Source organism: Galleria mellonella, unplaced genomic scaffold (assembly GCF_026898425.1).
Source record: "Galleria mellonella isolate WM207_F2 unplaced genomic scaffold, CSIRO_AGI_GalMel_v1 utg121, whole genome shotgun sequence".
Lineage (NCBI taxonomy): Eukaryota > Metazoa > Arthropoda > Insecta > Lepidoptera > Pyralidae > Galleria > Galleria mellonella.
In genome coordinates, this window is record NW_026441983.1 from 2,279,694 (window position 1) to 2,285,795 (window position 6,102).

The 6,102-nt window shown below is 33.8% G+C and overlaps 1 long non-coding RNA gene across 1 annotated transcript in view; it reads right to left on the reverse strand.

The window, feature by feature from the left end:
* Positions 1 to 492: 492 nt before the first annotated feature.
* The window catches only part of LOC128201455 (uncharacterized), a 41,691-nt gene continuing 36,081 nt past the window's right edge, over positions 493 to 6,102 (reverse strand). The window contains exon 2 of the long non-coding RNA XR_008253247.1: positions 493 to 562. This is a non-coding gene — a long non-coding RNA (uncharacterized LOC128201455). The remainder of the gene's footprint in view (positions 563 to 6,102) is intronic.

The following is a 6,102-nucleotide window of genomic DNA, read 5'->3' on the forward strand; positions in this document are numbered from 1 at the left end:
TATATATATATATATATATATATATATATATATATATATATATATATATATCGACATAAATTAACCATGACGGTTTCCAGGGCGAACCGCGTAAGGTCCACCTGATAATAGCAATGGGGCCATTTCTAATAGCCTAGAAGGTTTTTCAGTGCTATGTTTATACTTTGCCAATATTAAATATAGTCCTTGGGAATAATGACGTTTGAAGGGTACCATGGACGTTATGGTATATTCTGTAATGTCCATGGTGGGTTCATGTTTTAGGCCCTTTTAACTGACTTCGAAATAGAAGTTTTTTAATCTGATTGTATTTTATATATATATATATATATATATAAACACACAATATCACTTGATGTTTAAATAAAATAATATTTAAACCATCTACTAATTTTCTATTTTCGTAATAAACAACAGTCAACACAATAAACATTTCCAAAAAAAAAAACAAAAAAAAATTAACACCTTTCTGTATACTAATCAAAGATAAAATTTACTTTTTTTTTCTTACTTAACACGTTGAACGCCACGCGTATTTCTACAGCAATCCCGTTCAGGCCAGCTGGTGTTTCCTATCGTAGTAGAAGGTAGTTTACGTTTGGAACGTGATTCCTATAGGCATTCATTGAACACGTTACGCACCAAGTCTGTTTTGTTTTCTGTAATTCGTAAAATAGTGTAAAATTTTTTTTCATGTTACAAGACACCGATGGCTGACGCGGCCTAAACGGAAAGTCTAGTGTCAGCCACCGATGGCTGACATGGCGCTCAACGTGTTAATAACCAGTTTTTCTTTTAAACGAAATGCGCGCCATTTTTCAGTGTTGCAAGTAAATACTCGTAAGAAATTACATTTTGTATTTTCTTTTTTCTTTTTTTTTTTATTAAAATTAAGAAGCTGTTCATGTTATTTATTCCCATCGCTGTCTTTAATATTAATCTCGCCTTTTCATGTTTTTTTTTTTTTTCAAAAAATTTTAAGCGCGCGATCTAGTCCTAATGCTTTCATTGAAGTAAGTCAAAAGACAGTTTGCTTGTGGACTGCAGCTCCCCGCAAGCGGTGACGCCAGGAGGCACGAAACCAAATTAATCTTGTACCATCATCTTCACTGGTGATAAGCCTCTGATAAAGGTTATCCCTATAATTGCTGTTTCTCGGTAAAAACACAAATGGGACAGTGGTACCCAAGCAGTCTAGTAATACACAATGTTAATTTGGTTATAGGTTTCGTGACGCGCCGCTAGCGTGGTGTGAATGCGGTGTTCTGTTATTTTGTACAATACAATCACACGACTTTGTGTAAAGACATTTCTGTTAATTTGTACCTCTCAGGGAATTCCGTATGCATTTATTTTTTTTTTCTTTTATCTGTCTAAGGCCTAAGCCACACAGTACGGAATGCGACAGCGCGCAGCCTGTGTAGTTTTCTAAAAAATCTAATTTCAAAATTAATTCCATAACGGTATACCCATATATATACCTAGAAATAGCTAATGGTTAACAATGGAATGGTAACCCCACCTGCTCATACGGTATACGTTGGCGGGGCACCAGTGAAAGATGATAGGTGAGGATGAAAACGCAGGTCAATCAGCCAATCGTGAGTAATTCCACAAGAATTAACCACGGTGGTTTCCAGGAGGAACCGCGTGGAATTCGACCTTAAAGGATATATTGCTAGCAATGAAGCTATGAAACACTTTACCCCCTGATAGCTATGTTAATTTAGATCGGGTCCCTCGTTTCGGATCATTTCAATGTTATATAATAAATAACCAATATTTAATATATCTATTATAATACCCAATATATAGATATTATGGAATTATGGAATGAGCTCCCTGCCGAGGTTTTCCCAAGAGACTACAGCGTGGGATTCTTCAAAAGGGGGCTAAAGAGGTTCCTTCAGGGTCGGCAACGCGCGTAATACCTCTGGTATTGCAGGCGTTCATAGGCTACGGTAACCGCTTACCATCAGGTGGGCCGTATGCTTGTTTGCCACCTCAGTGGTATAAAAAAAAATTGCTATATACTATATTATAGCTCTAAACTATATTTTCAAATTAAATCAAAAATGTACACAGTCTGCACGCAAACAAAGACCGCCCATTATGTTTTTGCATCTGTGGTAAAGGCTTGTTAAATTGTTAAATTAAAGGTTTCCGTGTGATTATAGGTGCCTAATGGATTCATTCATATTAAATTGTTTGTTTTAATTAATAAATTAACCCTGTGAACAATATGGCTGACGTATTTTTATAATAAACTCTCTGCCCGCTACTCCCTATGAGTGGACTGCAGAGGTAGGAAAATCAGTGAAAAAACCGGTTCTAAATGACGTATTGAGATAAAACATACCAATTTTTAAGTTAGGCTGTCAAAAACATAATTGTAAAGACTGCATCCAATTTGGTGTTGTAGTTTTGCTTTGATGCCGAAATAAACATACAGACAAATTTTCTAAAAATTATTGTTTTAATATCTATTGGTTCTATGAAGACACTTAATATCAATTTTTGAGAAGAGTTTTCATAACTTTCCATAAAGTATTTGTGATGGAAAAAGACCTAATGTGCATTTTATACCTGTAAATCAGTCAGACAAAGCCCCAAGTAAAGACTAGTTTAATCATAAAGTGTTTCGTCAACTTTCTCATTTGTAAGTACACTTTAACATGTTCCATCCATTGAGCATCTCTACGCCGTTTGTGTGTGTTGGCATTGGCGGCCATCTTGTTCACAGTGTCGATTCAAAATGGCGCCGTTGGTTTTCGAACTAAAACAATCCGTCCGGGACGGTTAAAATCGAAGCAATACCTTATTATCTTGTTTTATATAATTTTAAATAAATTTAGGCCTTTCTTTAGATATTTAGTATCGAGTAAAAATGACGAATCTACTTGCATTAGACTATGTACACATTATCGCTTCTAATTGTACATTTTTAAATAGCATCCACTCGCTTCTAAAATCAATATTGTTCTCTAAATAAATAAATAAATAAATAAGAAATTTACTATTTTTAGAGACGAGGAAAATTTCAAATATTGGATTTTAAACTACTAAATTATTCCTTAGAAAATTTTAAAGAAAGGCTCTTGTGTCATTGATGGAGTTGTTGTCATACTATGTCTATCTCTTGCTGTGTTTAAATACAGTAAAACCGCTGTTTTAGAAATGTCATCTAGCATTATTGATAAAGGGGTCAATTCTGAGGTATCATTCTTTAAATCTGCCTCTAAAATTACAATTTTTATTTTATTGTTGAAAATTTCTTAAGTACACATTATATTTTAATATAATAACCAATTTGATTTTCGTGTAATTTGGTCGAGAAAGCTCGACTGGTTTCGGGACCAGTTCGTGATCCTTAATCATGAGCGGCTGTAATGCGAGCGGGAACCTCACTGCACGTTTCGGCCCGTTAAGCGCGAGCTGTACAAGCGCTCGTGATTAAGGATCACGAATTGGTGCCGAAACTAGTCGAGCTTTCTTGATATAATTACAAGTGATTCAAACCAAGTAATTATTACAATAAAATATAAATGTGGATTTGACGCAATTCGTAATTATAAAATTCTCACAGTAATTTTACTACAATATCATAATGGGATTTTGTGTTTAAAGATGACACTTCAGAATCCGGCCTAGTATAAAAAATTTTACTATGTATATCAGAACATACATAAATGATAATATGTCACACAAATTAAACTCGCTGTTACGTTTTAGTTGGGAAATTTACGGCGTTTGTTGATTTCTCAGAATGTTTGTAAAGGTTTTACATTGGTCAGTTGCTGGCCAGCATCGGCCTCGATGAGTAATTCGTACTTACCACTGAATTAGAATTTTGCGCGCCATTTCTTTAAACTTGGAAATTTAAAATAAGACCAATGAGAACTTAAATAAATTAAAAAATTTAAGTCATAATTATTATAAATTCATAACGGTCCATAAAGTAGAATTTCGTAAAATACTCGATTTAAAAAAATTTGGTTTTTAAAAATGGCGCCTAAGATTTGACACAACACTAATCTAAACTTTGAATCAGTGACTGATAATGTAAACCTGCCCTAAAAGCTCTCGAGATTTATTTTTTTATTCAATAACTATTAAATTGCACAATGTCAACAATAAATATTTGACAATAATAACGAATTTTAAAGCGCCTGCATTATATAGTGTTGGAAGTCGTTTTGAATTCTCTAAAATTTGAATTTCGAATTTTGGAATGTTACGTTCTAAAACATTGAAAAGAGAGTGTCATTAACAAATTTAAAAATAGATAAACTTACAATATAAATAGCAGTGGCTAGCTTGTGGAAGTCTATGGACAAAACAGTGACTTGACAACGGTGGCAAAATAAATTTTTTAATAACTTATTTTCCCGCCTATCGCTACATTGTTTACGTTTCTCATTTTGTTATATGCTTTATTATTGTAATAGTCTGAATTATAGAGAGTAGAGGTAAGGGAAACTTCCGAGCTTAAAAAGGCGTTAAATTACGACAGCGCTACAGTAGTAGCAAGCGGGTAAATTTTGAAGGAAGTAAATAAAGAAATTAAAACTTACGCTTTTTATCGCAAGTAAATAATATTAAAACTTTTTGTTATGTATTAAATAGTAAATAAAGATATTAAATTGTTCAACGCAAAGCACTTCACTCCATTAACAATTGCTATATTAACTTCGTACCCTCTCACTACTCTAGCGCCGTTTTGGCGGGAATTGTAACTGTCATTTACAGTCTATAGCTGGAGTTCTCTTTACCTCTACGTTTATGTTTCTCTATTGCAATAGGTCTGAATATAAAAAAAGTATTTTCTGATTTTAGAGAGAACAAAATTTTGTCTCGATTTCACTGCCAAGCGAAACGGGCGCTTGTAATCCGCCTAAATATATATAAAGTGCAATTTATCAGAATCATTAAGTCGCTATTTAATTTACGAACATTCATCTCGGGAGCTTTGAGTTGTCAAAAATTGGATAAGTCTTATCTCGCCATTTCAAATTGGAAGTGCATTTCTATTTGTCGCATAGTGTGTAAGGTTTATTTTTAATTTGCTTAGGTTATATGTCAAAGGTTGTTTAGTACAATCTTATTGTGTAAATAAACTTTGAGGCAGAATATATTACTAGAATGTTCACTTTACTCTGTGGTTTTATTTTTCTTTTTCTAAAAATAATAATTGACTGGTAGAGAATGCATCGGGCATTAAGTCCAACCTGTAGACATATTTTTAAGTGTGCAAATGTATAAATAATTAAAATACATACCTCGAAGAAGCGACAACCGATCGGGAAGTAAGTTTCTCGAGTGGAGACCCCGTACAGGTAATAACAATGTATGTAGAACAATCCTCCACTAGATGTAGTGAGGACCAATGCATTGCAGGGAGTTAGTGGATGTAGGAGGAACCGAGACTGTTCCATATAGCAATCTATGGGGAAAGTGTATGTTCAGCAGACAGATAACGGCTAATATCGTCATAGTCGTAGAATACTGACAGATCTGACAAAGATTACATATATAGATCTGTCAGTATTCTACGACTATGACGATATTATGATGACAAAAATTCAGATGTAAAAGCAGCACAGATTAAGCGGTGTTGGGTAGATTCTAATGGTCTCGTTCAAATATCTATCATAGTTTCGTAGAAAAATAATTTTGAAGTTTGGGGTGCAACTCCTATACTCCAAAAACGACAAATTAAGGATTTGGTAATAGCTTAAAAATTTATTCCAACAACTACCAATATATTAAAGGCACCAACGCCATCAAAGACGCCAGTGCAGAAGGCCTACCATGAAATGAAATTCCGAACTTTCGGGCTCAATTTCGTGTTTGTTTATACCTAAATCGACCTTGTAAATTGAGCTTAACATTTCATTCATCATAAATCCTATCCTAATAGTCCAAACGAACGATATTTTAATATTTTTAATAATATTAAACGGCATGTATTATGTAATTTTAACATCAAATTTCTATTTCGTTCGTCCCCGAAATTTTGGAAAATATTTCATGGTAAGCCCTCAGATTTTATGTGGAAACACGGCGAGACCCTTTGGCACACACGTACTATTGGAGATGAAA